The sequence below is a fragment of the Lolium perenne genome, chromosome 5 (genome assembly GCF_019359855.2).
Source record: "Lolium perenne isolate Kyuss_39 chromosome 5, Kyuss_2.0, whole genome shotgun sequence".
Taxonomy (NCBI): Eukaryota; Viridiplantae; Streptophyta; class Magnoliopsida; order Poales; family Poaceae; genus Lolium; species Lolium perenne.
The window spans coordinates 51805311-51824238 of record NC_067248.2 but is presented as its reverse complement, the minus strand read 5'-3'; positions in this window follow the sequence as shown (position 1 = coordinate 51824238).

Below are 18928 nucleotides of genomic sequence, written 5' to 3'. Positions count from 1 at the left end.
GTGCCGGAAAATAGCTTAGTAGCCGAGATCCGGAGTGTGAGTACCTTTTACCTTTCCTCCCCGGCAACGGCGCCAGAAAATAGCTTGATGTCTACGGGTGCTTCTATTCTTGTAGACAGTGTTGGGCCTCCAAGAGCAGAGGTTTGTAGAACAGCAGCAAGTTTTCCCTTAAGTGGATCACCCAAGGTTTATCGAACTCAGGGAGGAAGAGGTCAAAGATATCCCTCTCAAGCAACCCTGCAATCACGATACAAGAAGTCTCTTGTGTCCCCAACACACCTAATACACTTGTCAGATGTATAGGTGCACTAGTTCGACGAAGAGATAGTGAAATACAAGTAGTATGGATGTATATGAGTGGTAATAGCAATCTGAATAAAATATGGAAGCAAGTAAACATGCAACAAAACAGTAAATAAGCGGTGTTTGCAGTATTGGAAACAAGGCCTAGGAATCATACTTTCACTAGTGGACACTCTCAACATTGATCGCATAATAAATAATAACTTCTCTCATATGTGCTACATACACTCTTTGTTGGGTGACAAATACCATTCATTGTGTAGGGCTACAAGAGCTCCCTCAAGCCGGAGTTAACAAGCGCCACAACATTCAGTATTCATATTTAAGTAACCTTAGAGCATAATAGATCTTTGCAAAATAAACCAAGTACTAACATAGCATACACACTGTCACCGTTACACTATGAAAGGGGGAATAGATCACATCAATACTATCATAGCGATAATCAACTCCATAACCTACAAGAGATTATGATCATAATCTACAACAAGAACCACATGATGCACACACTGTCACCATTACACCATGCAGGAGAAATAGACTACTTTAATAACATCACATGAGTAGCACATAACTAGTAGCGATACAAAGCTCATCATATGGATCTCAATCATGTAAAGCGGCTCATGAGATCATTGTATTGGAGTATAGAGAGAGAGAGATTAACCCCATAGCTACGGTAGAGCCCTCAGCCCCAAGGGAGAATTACTGCCTCCTCATCATGAGAACAGCGATGGCGGTGAAGATGGCGGTGGAGATGGCTTCCGGGCGCAATTCCCCGTCCCGGCGGCGTGCCGAAACAGAGACTTCTGTCCCCCGAATCTTGATTTCGCGACGACGGCGGCTCTGGAAGGTTTTCTCGGGTTTCGTCCAACGGGGTCAAGGATTTAGGTCAGGGACGACTAAATAGGTGAAGAGGCGGAGTCGGAGGGTGCCTGGAGCCACCAGACAACAGGGGGGCGCCCCCCTGGGCCGCGCCGCCACCATGTGTGGGCCCCCTGGGCCTCCCCTCTGGTGTCTCTCGGGTGTTCTGGAAGCTCCCGATGAAAATAGGGTACTGGGCGTTGATTTCGTCCGATTCCGAGAATATTTCCTTACTAGGATTTCTGAAACCAAAAACAGCAGAAAACAGGAACTGGCACTTCGGCATCTCGTCAATAGGTTAGTTCCGGAAAACGCATCAAAGATATAAAGTGTGAACAAAACATGTAGGTATTGTCATAAAACAAGCATGGAACATCAGAAATTATGGATACGTTTGAGACGTATCAGGTGGCCGTGCGGCGCGTGTCTAGGGCGTGTCTGCGCGTGCACACTCGCGACACGAGCGGCATGGCCGTGCCGATCTGGGCGCGCGATCTCCGGCGGCTGTCGTCGTCGTCCGTGGCTGTGGTGATGCTAGGGCGTTGTAGGGAGGTGTGGTGGCGCTTGTGGACACCAGGGCCAGAGAAGTGGAGGAAGGGGAGAATAGAGGGCACGACATGGTCGGCATGGGTCGGCATGGCCATGTCCATGGCCGGCTAGCCTCTCCCCTAGGGTTTCTGTGGTGAGGTGATGAGTAGAGGGGACAAGGGGGCCAAGTAGAGTAGTTAGGGCAGGTTAGGGTTGAGTAGAATCACTATTTTAAATAGTGTTGCATGTTCCCTATTTGTATTTCACAAATTTTGCCCAAATTTGGTTGAGTTCAAATGGTTACAAAATTTGAAAATGGTGTGTTTAGTTGAGTTGTAAATGACCAGAGAGAATGAGAGGTGGTGGTGGAATTTAGAAATTCCAAGAATTGCAAATTGGCTAAGTGTGAGATTGTTCCACATATTAAAAAGTCTCAACTTTGCATGTGTATAGAATTTGATACGAGATGAATTTGGCATGGTGGTCTTTACAAAAGTTGTTCACCTTGATGTCCTCTTGGATGACATGCAAAGAGTTGAGAAATCTTAGTTTGAAAATATTGAGATACAAGGGCTCAAAGTGGTGACCAGAATATAATTGGCAGATCGGACCATTATTCTATGTGATCCCATTTTGCATTTGAATTTGATTTGATTTGTGTTTCTATGATTCCAAAAGTTGTAATAAGTATTTAGTAATGTATTTCCACTAATGGTTAAGACCAAATTGGTCTAGGGTCAAAATTTATACAAATGGCATAAAGCCTATGTGAGTGTTTTAGGGTTTTTCTTATTTGAATTCTTTCTCTTTTATTTTATTTGGTTGGTGATCTTCACTTGATCACATTAGGGTTTTAGGGTTTATCACACACACAATGTAACAAGCATCATGGCATATCACTCAAATGCACAAGTCCTATGCATGGCACTATATGTAAGAAATTTTTTTGTTGGTTCTGAAATTTGAATCTCTGGAATTCTTCTAATTTTCTTTTATTGAAAGTTGGGATGTTACACCTGGTTTGGTACCTCCAATCTGGCTGTTCAATTCTTTGACCTTTTTGTTGTTTGTAATGAGCAAAATAAAACCATCTCCCAAGTCTGGGATGGAAATGCCCTTATGCTTACATTTAGAAGGAATTTTCCTCCTGCTCTTATGCAAAAATGGCAGGAGCTTGAAGAAATTGCTCTGAGCATTACCCTCTCAGCTGAATGTGACTCCTTGATCTGGAAATATGAATCTTCTGGGGTTTATTCTTCCAGTTCTTTGTATGCTATCATTAATTTTGGGGGTGTGATGCCTGATGCCTACGGGTGCTTCTATTCTTGTAGACAGTGTTGGGCCTCCAAGAGCAGAGGTTTGTAGAACAGCAGCAAGTTTCCCTTAAGTGGATTACCCAAGGTTTATCGAACTCAGGGAGGAAGAGGTCAAAGATATCCCTCTCATGCAACCCTGTAATCACAAAGCAAGAAGTCTCTTGTGTCCCCAACTCACCAAATACACTTGTCAGGTGTATAGGTGTACTAGTTCGGCGAAGAGATAGTGAAATACAAGTAATATGGATGTATATGAGTGGCAATAGCAATCTGAATAAAATATGGCAGCGAGTAAACATGCAACCAAACAGTAAACAAACGGAGATTCGATGCTTGGAAGCAAGGCCTAGGGATCCTGCTTTCACTAGTGGACACTCTCAACAATGATCACATAATAAGACTACTCTACACCCTTTTGTTGGATGATGAACACATTGCGTAGGATTAGACGAACCCTCAATGCCGGAGTTAACAAGCTCCACAATTCAATGTTCATATTTAAATAACCTTAGAGTGTAAGATAGATCAATACGACTAAACCAAGTACTAACATAGCATGCACACTGTCACCTTCATGCTTATGTAGGAGGAATAATACACATCAATACCATCATAGCAATAGTTAACTTCGCAATCTACAAGAGATCATGATCATAGCATAAACCAAGTACTAACACGAGTGCACAAACTGTCACCATTACACCGTGTAGGAGGAATAAAACTACTTTAATAACATCACTAGAGTAGCACATAGATGATATTCAACTAGATCACATAAAGAGAGAGATGAACCACATAGCTACAGCGGAGCCCTCAGCCCCGGGGGTGAATTACTCCCTCCTCATCATGGAGACAGCGATGGCGGTGAAGATGGCGGTGGAGACGGCGGTGGAGATGACTCCGGGGGCAATTCCCCGTCCGGCAGGGTGCCGGAACAGAGACTTCTGTCCCCCGAATCTTGATTTCGCGATGGCGGCGGCTCTGGAAGGTTTTCTCGGGTCTCGTCTTCTCCGTCGGTGTTTTTAGGTCAGGGACGATTAAATAGGCGAAGAGATGGAGTCGGAGGGGCCACGGGGTGCCCACACCACAGGGGGGCGCCCCCCCCCCCTTGGGCCGCGCCGGGGTGTGGTGTGGGCCCCCCTGGCTCCCCTCTCGTCCTTCTTCGGTGCTCTGGAAGCTTCCGGAAATTATAAGGTCCTCGGTCTTGATTTCGTCCGATTCCGAAAATATTTCTTTACTAGGATTTCTGAAACCAAAAACAGCAGAAAACATCAACTGGCCTTTCGGCATCTCGTCAATAGGTTAGTTCCGGAAAACGCATAATAATGACATATAATGTGTATAAAACATGTAGGTATCATCAATAAAGTAGCATGGAACATAAGAAATTATAGATACGTTTGGGACGTATCAAGCATCCCCAAGCTTAGTTCCTACTCGCCCTCGAGTAGGTAAACGATAACAATGATAATTTCTTAAGTGACATGCCATCATAACCTTGATCATACTATTGCAAAGCACATGAGAATAATGCAGAGATTCGAAGCAATGATGAAGATAATGAGTAAACAAATGAATCATATAACAAAGACTTTTCATGAATAATACTTTCAAGACAAGCATCAATAAGTCTTGCATAAGAGTTAACTCATAAGCAATAAATTCTTAGTAGAAAGCTTTGAAACAACACAAAGGAAGATATAAGTTTCAGCGGTTGCTTTCAACTTTAACATGTATATCTCGTGGATAATTATCAACACAAAGTAATATAACAAGTGCAATAGGTAAACATGTAAGAATCAATGCACACAGTCCACACAAGTGTTTGCTTCTAAGATAGAAAGAATAGGTAAACTGACTCAACAATAAAGTAAAAGAATGGTCCTTCAAAGAGGAAAGCATCGATTGCTATATTTGTGCTAGAGCTTTGATTTTGAAAACATATAGAGAGCATAAAAGTAGAGTTTTGAGAGGTGTTTGTTGTTGTCAACGAATGGTAGCGGATACTCTAACCCCCTTGCCAGGCAAACCTTCAAAGAGCGGCTCCCATTTTATTTTATTTTTGGGTGGCACTCCTTCCAACCTTTCTTTCACAAACCATGGCTAACCGAATCCTCGGGTGCCTGCCAACAACCTCATACCATGAAGGAGTGCCTTTTTATTTTAGTTTTATTATGATGACACTCCTCCCCACCTTTGCTTTCTCAAGCCATGGCTAACCGAATCCTTCGGGTGCCGTCCAACAATCACATACCATGGAGGAGTGTCTATTTTTGTTAATTAATTTGGGACTGGGAATCCCATTGCCAGCTCTTTTTGCAAAATTATTGGATAAGCGGATGAAGCCACTAGTCCATTGGTGAAAGTTGCCCAACAAGATTGAAAGATAAACACCACATACTTCCTCATGAGCTATAAAACATTGACACAAATAAGAGGTAATAACTTTTGAATTGTTTAAAGATAGCACTCAAGCAATTTACTTTGGAATGGCGGAGAAATACCATGTAGTAGGTAGGTATGGTGGACACAAATGGCATGAATATTGGCTCAAGTATTTGGATGCATGAGAAGTATTCCCTCTCTATACAAGGTTTAGGCTAGCAATGTTATTTGAAGCAAACTCAAGTATAAAATGGTGCAGCAAGACTCACATATAAACATATTGTAAGCATTATAAGACTTTACATCGTCTCCTTGTTGTTCAAACACCTCAACCAGAAAATATCTAGACTTAGAGAGACCAATCATGCAAACCAAATTTTAACAAGCTCTATGTAATTATTCATTAATGGGTACAAGGTACATGATGCAAGAGCTTAAACAAGATCTATATGAGCACAACAATTGCCAAGTGTCACATTATTCAAGACATTACACCAATTACTACATGTAGCATTTCCCGTTTCCAATCATATAACAATTAACGAAGCAGTTTCAACCTTCGCCATGAAAATTAAAAGCTAAGAACACATGTGTTCATATGAACCAGCGGAGCGTGTCTCTCTCCCACACAAGGATGAACTTATTCAGAGAATGAAAATAACAAAACAAAAACAAAAATAAAAGCACACAAACGCTCCAAGTAAAATACATAAGATGTGACCGAATAAAAATATAGTTTCAAGAGAAGGAACCTGATACTTTGTCGATGAAGAAGGGGATGCCTTGGGCATCCCCAAGCTTAGACGCTTGAGTCTTCTTAAAATATGCAGGGATGAACCACCGGGGCATCCCCAAGCTTAGACTTTTCATTCTTCTTGATCATAGTATATCATACTCCTCTCTTGACCCTTGAAAACTTCCTTCACACCAAACTTCAAGCAAACTCATTAGAGGGTTAGTGCATAATCAAAAATTCACATGTTCAGAGGTGACACAAACATTCTTTTCACTTCTGGACATTGCATAAAGCTACTGGACATTAATGGATCAAAGAAATGAATCCAACATAGCAAAAGAGGCAATGCGAAATAAAAGGCAGAATCTGTCAAAAACAGAACAGTCCGTAAAGACGAATTTTAAGATGGCACCAGACTTGCTCAAATGGAAAAACTCAAAACTAATAAAAGTTGCGTACATATCTGAGGATCACGCTCGTAAATTGGCAGATTTTTTCGAATTTTCTACAGAGGCCTGTGCCCAGATTCGTGACAGACAGCAATGCTGTTTCTGCGCAGCGATCCCAAATATAACATCAACTTTAACATAGAAACTTTACTTGGCACAAAAACATGTTAAGGAGAGGTTGCTACAGTAGTAAACAACTTCCAAGACACAAATATAAAACAAAGTACTGTAGTAAAAAAAACACATGGGTTATCTCCCAAGAAGTTCTTTCTTTATAGCCATTAAGATGGGCTCAGCAATTTTGGTGATGCACTCGCAAGAAATAGTATTTGAAGCAGAAGAGAGCTTCAAGAGGCAATTCAAAACACATTTAAGCCTAACATGCTTCCTATGCAGAATAATCTTATACACAAATGAATTCATGAAGAGCAAAGTGACAAGCATAAGAGGATAAAACACGAGTAACTTAAAGATTATCAACATAAAGAGGGGAAACTTAATATTATTAAGATGCATATAACCATATTTCCCTCTCTCATAATAACTTTCAGTAGCATCATTGATGAAATCCACAATATACCCGTCACTTAAAACATTCTTATCATGGTTCATATGCATAGAAGTATCATTAATTTTGGCATAAGAAGAGTTGTTCTCATTAATAGTAATTGGAGCAAGATTATTATCAAGAATTTGAACATGGTAAACAAGTTGCATATTAAAAGAATTGTTTTTGGTAATCCAATCATGACTATGACAAGTTTCATAAGGATAGTTATAACCTATATCATAGCATTCTTTATAATAATCATCAAAGATCGGAGGCACAGTGTCATCATAAGAAATAGAATAGTTATCTTTCACAGTCGGTTTATCTATGACCATACCATCATTGTTATTAGAAGGAGATGTATCAAGAACATAATGACCAGTAGCAAAAGGATTTTCAAACACCTCTTCCCCAAGCTTAGAGCTTTCTATATCATTATGGGAGGAAGCATGGATAGCACTGACACTATGGCAATTATTATCATTTTCAGAATTAGTTTCCCAGAGATTTGTAATATCAAAAGTAGTATGCTCATTCAAATCATGATCGCTAATGTATGTAAAGGGCATAGGAAGATCATCGTATTCAGATTCATTATCACAATAATCATTAGGAGCAACATACTTACGGTTACCTAGCGTTATCTCATTCACGCGGGGATACGCCGTTACCTCTTTCTTTTTATTCTCCTTCTTCTTCTTCTTCTTCTTCTTCGTTCCCTTCTTCTTCTTCTCTTCTTCCCTCTCCTCGCTCCCTTCTTTAGGAGGAAGAGGCTTGAAGGGTGGCTTGTCCGCATAACCTGATTTACTTTTAGAAACAATAGAAGAAACTTGGGAGGATCCCTCCTTTTCATTAATTAATTGAAAACACACAGCGGTCCTATCATATTTTGGCAAGGTGTCATCTTCTAAAATATTCTGTATGTAAGTATTTGTATGGCAATTATTAATGCAAAGAAGAAAAACACCCATGCAGGACATCATCAATATCAAGATCGTTAATATTTAACAAAGAAATTTTTCTTGATAACTCTTCACATTTCAAAAATAAGGTAAGTTCATCATGCTGATTAGGAATGATTTCATCATCACAATACAAATTTGCAGCACTCATGGGGTTCGAATTATCATTGGAGGAGCATTGAAAATTAAAATGACCAACTCTATGGCAAAGTTCACAAATAAAAGGATAGAGGGCACACACTTTTTCTCCAAGATCATCTAGAGCTCTAGACCACTTTCTAGTTTTTTCATTTCTGTGATGGATACAATATTCATCTTCTATTTGATTAATTCCACAAGGTCTATGTATTCCACAAAAATTAACATGCTTATAGGAAATAGCATTCTTAGGAGTTTGAGCACGCTTATTGCAATCATTAACAACAATTTCACTCTTCATGCAAGCGTCTTTAAAAGGTTCATGATACTTATCAAAATTCTTCCTAGGCAATTCAATGTGAGAGGCAAAAGCTTTATAAAGATTTGCAGCAACTTGAGAGTCAAGACCATAAGTAGCACTCATATTTCGAAATTTACCACTATCCATGAAAGTTTCAATGCATTCATAATCATAATTTATACCTGACTCTTTACCTTTGTCGTTCTCCCAATCTTCAGCGTTCTCCTTAATCCGATCAAGAAGGTCCCTTTTAAACTCTTCTTTATTGCTCGTGAATGATCCAGAACAAGTAGTATCCAGCAAGGTCTTATCTTGAAAAGAAAGTCTTGCATAGAAATTGTCAATGATGATATTACCTGGAAGCTCATGATTGGGGCATTTGAGCATTAAAGTCTTCAATCTCTCCCATGCTTGGGCAATACTCTCTCCATCATGAGGCCAAAAATTATATATATGGTTTCGATCTTTGTGAATTTCACTTGGAGGATAGAACTTGGAATAAAATAGAGGCACAATATCCTTCCAATCAAGAGAGCGCCCGTCCTTCAATAGTTTATACCAATGCGCCGCTTCACCAGATAGCGACATAACAAATAATTTCTTTCTAACTTCATCCATTGAAATACCTGCACACTTGAATAACCCGCATAATTCATGCAAAAACAGTAAATGATTCCTAGGATGGACAGTTCCATCCCCTTCATAGCGGTTATCCATAACACGTTCAATAATTTCCATAGGTATTTTATACGGAATACTTTCAGCAGGTGGATTTAAAATATCAGAAGCATCATTAGAGTTATCGCATATGGGAGATAAAGCATCATCAGAGCAAAATATTTCTTCTAAAGCGGAGGAGCAAAAAAGATTATTTTTATGTAAACTAGCTTCCCCAAGCTTAGACTTCTTCATAGCATTAGCAGTAATTGCATTCATACCAATAACATTGCTATTATCATGCAAATAAGGTTCCATAGGTTTTTTAATTTTCGCATCAAACAATTCTAAATTAGGAAAAAGATTAAAAAGCTCACCAATTTTTTTGTTGTTTTCCATTATGCCTAACTAGTGAAAATAAAAACAAGAAACAAAAAGATGTAATTGCAGAGTCTAAAGGAAATAGCTTCGAGCACACACACAATGGCGCCAGAAAAGTACTGTTACCTGGAACCGGAGTATTAGTGCCTTTTACCTTTTCTCCCCGGCAACGGCGCCAGAAAAGTGCTTGATGCCTACGGGTGCTTCTATTCTTGTAGACAGTGTTGGGCCTCCAAGAGCAGAGGTTTGTAGAACAGCAGCAAGTTTCCCTTAAGTGGATTACCCAAGGTTTATCGAACTCAGGGAGGAAGAGGTCAAAGATATCCCTCTCATGCAACCCTGTAATCACAAAGAAAGAAGTCTCTTGTGTCCCCAACTCACCAAATACACTTGTCAGGTGTATAGGTGTACTAGTTCGGCGAAGAGATAGTGAAATACAAGTAATATGGATGTATATGAGTGGCAATAGCAATCTGAATAAAATATGGCAGCGAGTAAACATGCAACAAAACAGTAAACAAACGGAGATTCGATGCTTGGAAGCAAGGCCTAGGGATCCTGCTTTCACTAGTGGACACTCTCAACAATGATCACATAATAAGACTACTCTACACCCTTTTGTTGGATGATGAACACATTGCGTAGGATTACACGAACCCTCAATGCCGGAGTTAACAAGCTCCACAATTCAATGTTCATATTTAAATAACCTTAGAGTGTAAGATAGATCAATACGACTAAACCAAGTACTAACATAGCATGCACACTGTCACCTTCATGCTTATGTAGGAGGAATAATACACATCAATACCATCATAGCAATAGTTAACTTCGCAATCTACAAGAGATCATGATCATAGCATAAACCAAGTACTAACACGAGTGCACAAACTGTCACCATTACACCGTGTAGGAGGAATAAAACTACTTTAATAACATCACTAGAGTAGCACATAGATGATATTCAACTAGATCACATAAAGAGAGAGATGAACCACATAGCTACAGCGGAGCCCTCAGCCCCGGGGGTGAATTACTCCCTCCTCATCATGGAGATAGCGATGGCGGTGAAGATGGCGGTGGAGATGACTCCGGGGGCAATTCCCCGTCCGGCAGGGTGCCGAAACAGAGACTTCTGTCCCCCGAATCTTGATTTCGCGATGGCGGCGGCTCTGGAAGGTTTTCTCGGGTCTCGTCTTCTCCGTCGGTGTTTTTAGGTCAGGGACGATTAAATAGGCGAAGAGATGGAGTCGGAGGGGCCACGGGGTGCCCACACCACAGGGGGGCGCGCCCCCCCCGTTGGGCCGCGCCGGGGTGTGGTGTGGGGCCCCCCTGGCTCCCCTCTCGTCCTTCTTCGGTGCTCTGGAAGCTTCCGGGAATTATAAGGTCCTCGGTCTTGATTTCGTCCGATTCCGAAAATATTTCTTTACTAGGATTTCTGAAACCAAAAACAGCAGAAAACAGCAACTGGCCTTTCGGCATCTCATCAATAGGTTAGTTCCGGAAAACGCATAATAATGACATATAATGTGTATAAAACATGTAGGTATCATCAATAAAGTAGCATGGAACATAAGAAATTATAGATACGTTTGGGACGTATCAATGCCTATTTACATCCCTGCTGTTTGGAGATTGATAGTGCCTCCTCGAGTTCATATTTTTATGTGGCTCCTTTCTCATAACAAGCTTATGACTAGGGATAACCTGCATAAAAGAAATCTGAATAAACCTGTTTGTTGTGTTTTCTGCTCTGAAAATGAGAGCATAGATCATCTCTTTTTCCAATGCATTGTGGCAAAGCAAATTTGGAAATTCATAACCAGCGTTTTCAATATACAAGTTGGTCATGATTATATTTCTATTGCTAGATTCTGGGTGGCAAACAAGAAACACCCAGCTTTAAATTCTATCTGTGCTGCCACTCTTTGGTGCATTTGGAAATTCCGTAATGATATGATCTTTAACGGGCAAACATGGCTTAATTTGCACCAGATTCTTCGGATGATCTTGCTATCAGTCAGACGATGGAAGATTATCTTCAAGGACCCCATGCTTCCCCTCGTCGACCACTTCTGCGACTTGGCGCTGAAGGAGACTTCGGCGAACTTCTGCATCGAGGATGGCTAGTTGGTAGCCGCTCCCGCCAAAGTCCCTCCCCTCCTTCAACCAAGAAGAAAGCGATGTCTGGCACCTGGGCTACTCCTACCTCGACCTTGGAGGCAGCCTCATGCATCTCGCCAGAGTGTGCTGAAGTGTGAAGCCTGATCGCTGATGTCCCGCTTTTGGCTGTAGTTCTTTAGCTCTACTTTGTAGTCGGGAAGACTGATACGTCTCCAACGTATCTATAATTTCTGATGTTCCATGTTTGTTTTATGACAATACCTACATGTTTTGTTCACACTTTATATCGTTTTGATGCATTTTCCGGAACTAACCTATTGACGAGATGCCGAAGTGCCAGTTCCTGTTTTCTGCTGTTTTTGGTTTCAGAAATCCTAGTAAGGAAATATTCTTGGAATTGGACGAAATCGACGCCCAGCATCTTAGAATTCCACGAAGCTTCCAGAACACCCGAGAGGCACTAGAGGGGAGTCAGGGGGGCCACACGCCAGGGCGGCGCGGCCTGGACCCTGGGCGCGCCCCCCTATTGTGTGGTGGCCCCAGGTCCCCTCCGAGGCTGCCCTTCTGCCTACTTAAGGACTCCGTCGCGAAAACCCTAGACGAATAAGCCACGGTACGAGAAAAGTTCCAGAGCCGCCGCCATCGCGAAGCCAAGATCTGGGGGACAGGAGTCTCTGTTCCGGCACGCCGCCGGGACGGGGAAGTGCCCCCGGAAGGCTTCTCCATCGACACCACCGCCATCTTCACCGCCATCTCCATCAACGCTGCTGCTCCCATGATGAGGAGGGAGTAGTTCTCCCTCGAGGCTAAGGGATGTACCGGTAGCTATGTGGTTAATCTCTCTCTCTGTACTCCAGTACAATGATCTTATGAGCTGCCTTACATGATTGAGATCTATATGATGAGCTTTGTATCGCTATTAGTCTATGTGCTACTCATGTGATGTTATTAAAGTAGTCTATTCCTCCTGCATGGTGTAAAGGTGACAGTGTGTGCATCGTGTGGTTCTTGTCGTAGATTATGATCATAATCTCTTGTAGGTTATGGAGTTGATTATCGCTATGATAGTATTCATGTGATCTATCCCCCCTTCATAGTGTAATGGTGACAGTGTGTATGCTATGTTAGTACTCGGGCTATTTTGCAAAGATCTATTATGCTCTAAGGTTACTTAAATATGAATGCCGAATGTTGTGGCGCTTGTTAACTCCGGGTTGAGGGAGCTCTTGTAGCCCTACACAACGAATGGTGTTTGTCATCCAACAAAAGAGTGTATGTAGCACAAATGAGAGAAGTTATTATTTATTATGCGATCAATGTTGAGAGTGTCCACTAGTGAAGGTATGATCCCTAGGCCTTGTTTCCAAATATCGAATCTCCGCTTACTTACTGTTCTGTTGCATGTTTACTCGCTGCCATATTTTATTCAGATTGCTATTACCACTCATATACATCCATACTACTTGTATTTCACTATCTCTTCGCCGAACTAGTGCACCTATACATCTGACAAGTGCATTAGGTGTGTTGGGGACACAAGAGACTTCTTGTATCGTGATTGCAGGGTTGCTTGAGAGGGATATCTTTGACCTCTTCCTCCCTGAGTTCGATAAACCTTGGGTGATCCACTTAAGGGAAAACTTGCTGCTGTTCTACAAACCTCTGCTCTTGGAGGCCCAACACTGTCTACAGGAAAAGAAGCGTGAGTAGACATCAAAGACTAGTGCTGTTAAAACTGTTTAAACCTTCCCTTTTCTTTGCTGTTTTTCAGCTCCCTTTTCATTTTGAACTTCTAGTCTTTGGATCTGTAATGAACCTCGGGACCTGTTGGTTTCGTTGATTTTATCAATGGAACTGGGGAGGGGGTCCTCCCTGTTGATCTAAAAAAAACATATGGATCATATCGCGACTTCTACGAAACTAACTAGTCATCGAGGACGATGACAGTGACATTCTCCTCCGCCTCCCGCGTCTCCATCTCCTTGGTGGCAGCGATGGCCTGCGCCTTCTCGTCTGCCTCCGCCCTCTCCTTGTCGGCGGCGACCTTCAAGGACGCGGCAACTGCCTGCAAGAAGAGGGGGTATTCCCCCTCCTCCGCCTCCTCGCCGGCGCGCGGCGCTCCTCCGCCGCTGGTGCTCGCCTCCCATGCCGCCTTCGACCGGGGGTGCATCTCCCAATCGGCGCGCCATTTCTCGAAGTCGGGGCCGCTCACCGGCTTGAGCGGCAGATCGGCCCTGTACCAGCGCCCGCCCCCCGCGAAATCGCAGAGCTTCGGAGGCACGTACAGGGCGCCGACATACCTGCACGCCACACGCCGACTCCCGACGGCGGATAGCTTGCAGTGGCGCCACCACGCCTCCTCGAGCGTGTACGGCGAGCGGGATCGCTTCAATCCGCTCGCGGGCAACGCGGAACTGCTGCGGCGTGCGGACATGGCGAGCGGCGGTGGTAATGCGGAAGCGAGCGACGCGGAATTTCTCGCCGGAGCTTAGCGGGGAGGCGGCGGCGCACGGCGGAGCTAGGGTTGCGAGTGAGGGATTCGACCCCCACTCGCACTTTCGCCCTGTATTTGTAGGGGGCGGCGGTGTGGTTTTGCTGGGCCCCGTATTCCGCCGATACGGGCCGGCCCGAATACGGGGCCTGCTAGACGGCCCAAACTGCGCTCACCCCCTATCCCACCGGAATTTTACGGGGTGGGCGCTTTTTGAGGGGTCTGTTAGACATGCTCTAATAGCAGCACGGATGCACACAACCAAAAACAAAAAAGTAAGAAATAAAAAAGCCTTGCTACGGCATTCCAGCTATAACATCAATAATACAACCACCACCAATACAACACCTAAATTCCAGGCTCTTCAAAGGCGACGCCTCCAAGAAGGAAACAATGCACTAACATGTCGTCCGATCAAAAGATCTCGGGTTTATACCCTGAAGATAGTCTCCGCTCTCAAAACAATAACTTCAACAAGGCCATTGCCAGACACAACCAATTAAAGTCGAACCTTGGAGTTTCACCCTGAAAGGTAAGACTCTAAACTTCAACTGTGTTGTCACCCTCGCTTGCATACTGCTGCTGCGAAACCCATAACACCAAAGGCAGTTCCTCAAACCCAGAGACTCGAACCTCCATTGCCAGTCCTCGAAACCTGCCTTCATGATATTCTCCACCTCTAATTTCACCATGTATCAGAATGTCATCTGATGGCAACACATAATAGAACTTCGCAACGCTCCCTCCGGAACCAAACAACCGGAACAAAAACATGGGTGCTGCACATGACCGAATACCAACCGATCCAGCAAACTCCAGACATAGTGTGCTCTGTTACACTTGCTGGTGGAGCTTTCCGGAACTCACCATTCCGGGCAGAAAAAGAAAAGGACGGACCTCAGGAAAGTCACCATCTTCGCGGAAGAGGTACCAAGGGCAACCACCTTTATTAGGCAGAACAACAGGCCCCACGCCGCCGCCCGTCGGAGAAGGCCGCCACCAACCACAGACCCATCGACGAGACGTCCGCCACCACCCCCAACCGAAGAAGGCCACCATCGTGAGCCGTCTGGGGGGATTGGCATCGAAAGCCCGCAGACCACCACCGAGCGTAGCCGCGCCGCCAGGGGTGTTGGAGCAGCCCCGCACGGAACTCACCGTGAAGGGAGCCACCGCCCGAGCCCACCTCCCCGTCGCCATGGTAGGTTACCGCGCCCAAGCAGGGCGCGCAGCCGAAACCACCTTCCCGGGGCCGCGCCCCGGCGTCCACGCTAAATTAGGCCACATTTTCGCTAAGCAGAATACGCCGCCGCCACCCCAAGCGCCCGCCCTCATGCCGCAACGTGAGGCGAGATCCCCACCGCCGCCCACTACCAAGCGGGCTTTGCCCGTCGGAGCACCCATGCAGCGGTGGAGTGGAGGGGAGGCAGGAGGGAGGCGGCCATCCCGGCGGCTAGGGTTTGCGCCGCCCGAGTCGCCCGTGTGGGGATGATGCGGGAGCCCCTCATTCCCACATATTATATACTCCACTTTTATTTTTCCTGCAAGCAAGATACAAGTCATATAATGAATTATGGATATTATGGGCGAGTTTGGTTGCTCGCGTGGTTCTTTCTGTTTCTGGATTTTGGCCCACTAACTGCTGCACGAGCAAAATCGAGTCTGGACCTGTGTTTACGCTAGGATTGTTTGTCAACAATGTACCAGACCGCAGGGAAGCCGCCATTTGAGTCCGCTTTGGTTGGTTGGCAACATATCATGATTTTGGGATGTGTTCATGCAACACGCTTGTTTGGGAGGTTATATATGCCCCCCTATGGTCATCTCACACCTCTAATTGGTGAGCTTACTGTATACTAGTTTAGGTTTAGGGTCTTACACGCTTATTAGTACATGCGATCACAAACCACTTACGAGAAGATGAAATTACATTATCCAGATCTCTTGCCAACTTTCCTACCGATTAGACGGTTTTCCCCACTTTCCTATCGATTGAACATAGTCGGCCTAAAATACTCTTGTGCCAGATTTACCTTACTAGACTATATACTTTGATGGATCCAAGCAAGTCAAGCAAGTCAGGGGCTCATGGGTTGGCATTATCCCCAAATCTCCAAAGAGGGAAAAATTGAAGTATGTACTGCAGTTCAACGCCACCAACAATATGGCTGAGTATGAATCTCTCATGCACGCCTCCACGTTGCAAAGGACTTGGGCATCAAGCAAATCCAATGATTTTGGAGATTCAGACTTGGTACCTTAGCTAGGATGCCAAAGACCCACAGATGGCCGCCTACAAAGCGATAGTAGATGAGTTCGCCAAATACTTCCATTGGTACTGAGGCAAAGCACATAGCAAGGTCCGACAACGACAAAGCTAATGCGCTTTCCCACCTTGGATCTGGTCGCAAGACAATCCAGGCAGGTGTCTTCCTTGAAAACCTATGGGTTCCCTGAATTCAAGATAAGTTTGACTCACCTATACAACCCGTAATGGCCGTGATACCAAGATGGAAACATCCTTGCATCGCCTTCTCTTTGGATGTTGCGAGTTACTGCTGCTGCCTGTCGAGGGCTATGTTGTTTTGGGCTATTACGGCGTGGAGATCTTGCGGGTTGCTGAATGACTTCTCTGCCGGCTATTGCTGATACCATAACGACGATACCTGCCATAGCAGTTTGATACAAAGATGCTCGGGGAACGCCCTGAGGTGGCCTAGTTGCCATCAGGTATGCGCGTGTCGCCATGTAAGCTGCTTCCGGCGTCTTGGACGTTATATGCCCTCTCGAATCTATTGACATGAAGGACATGTCCAGATCTTGAATCAGATGTTCTCCTCGCTCGTGTTCGGGTATGCCTGCCATTCGAGACCTTGCTCTTCCACGGGGTTCTCTATGGTTGTTTGCTGAGTTCCCTGATTGCGCACTCAGGTTAGCTCTGCGTTACGCTGGATGCGTTTGCCGCAGCTTTCCTTGCGTCGAGTTTTTCTTGCATCTTCTGCAACTCGCATCTTGCATGGCTGAGTTTATATTGATATGCTGTTAGCTCCTCTGCCGATGCTTGTGTTGTCATTGGTTCTGTACCGTTTATAGCCCTTGTGGCTCTATCCCATGCAGCTTGAGAAAGCTGCACCTGCTCTCTTGGCTGGGCTCCAACATACTTGCTTCATGTTCCTTTCATGAGATCTACGGGATCGACATAGGGGTTGCCCAATGGGTCGAAAGCCTCAGATTGCTCATCTTCCTCTACCTCGCGATGCGACGCCATGAGCATGCATATCTGATGGTGTGTCGAGTCAGCATTATCTTCGAGCTCACGGTTTTGGATCATCAAGTTCTTGCTGCGTGATGCTAGGCTTAGCAACCGCGCATTATGCATAGGATAGGTGACACCGCCGTATAGATCGGCGAAGACCTCCTTGCTAGTGGTGAATTTGGTGTTGTTGGTGAAATCAAAGTTAGTGAAGTTGTCAGAGGTCGCTATCCTGAAGCAAATCGGTTTCCGCGGCCGACCCGAAAATCATCCCGCCGAACAGATCGGCGAGTTTCCCGCTATCAACGAGCTTGGTGACGTATGATGGCGAAATCTCCTCGTCGACTGACTCAACGGATGATGTTTACGATCCCGAGGATTCAAGCTCGGCCGCCGACGGTCCCGAAAAAATCGGTGCCGAAAAGCGATGTGATCCTTCTTTCCCGACGAGAAAATGGAAGCTTCCGAACGTCATCTCCATTGCTTCTCCTAGGTTGGCATATGCAGGCAAATGGACGGGAGGGTGAGGAACAAAATCGAAAAGACCAGATTAGATCTGTTTACCTCCTTCCATCGTGTTGCTTGATGTCGACGATGATGATGATGATGCCATCAAGATCAGGACCTTGCTACCTCAAATTCCCACAGACGACACCAATTGACGAGGTATTAACTCGTCAATGCGTACAGATTGTAGACTTAGGGTTTCATGGAAATAGAGGGCAAGTAGAACTCAAAGGTGGTCAGATGAACAAAGGCGTCCAACTAGAAACAATATTGTGGCTAGGGTTTACAATGATCGATCCTTCTTTCGTCCTCAGCTTCACCCTTTATATCGGAGGCGAAGTCGAAGCTTTCCATGTCATACAAGTATACAAACATCGGGGCGTGTTGGGCCTTTCTAAATATTATTACAGGTTTATATATATTGACTCTACTTTCTTGGGACGCACACCATCGACTTCGTGGGCCTGCTAATCTTCGGGTTCATAATCCTTCGACTCTTCGGATGCATGAAAACATAACCAGGGGTATACTTGTGGTATGCTCATTAAGCATACCCATGTCACTATGCACTTGATATAAATATCATAACATTGAACCCCATATGGTATGATCGTGTTACAATACTTATGTAGTGGGTATGTCCACTAGATCATTCATCCAATGATATGACCTTATTGTCAATGAAGTGTGTGTCCATAATCACGAAAACCTTGACCAACTATTGACCTCAATGAACCAGTCATGCACTTGAGTGCTTACTATAGGGGCTTTTGGTTGTTTACAATAGCACACTTGTATTAATGTTTTCCTCATAATATAGTTATAGCATGGCACGAAACTAATTATGAACATTTGGATACATAATATATCCATTATTATTTGTCTCTAGAGCACTATCTCCAACATATACGACGACATGGCTTAAGCTAGCAAGTCAGGTGGCCCACTTGGGTGGTGAAGCTGTCAAGATAGCTGGAAGGCCC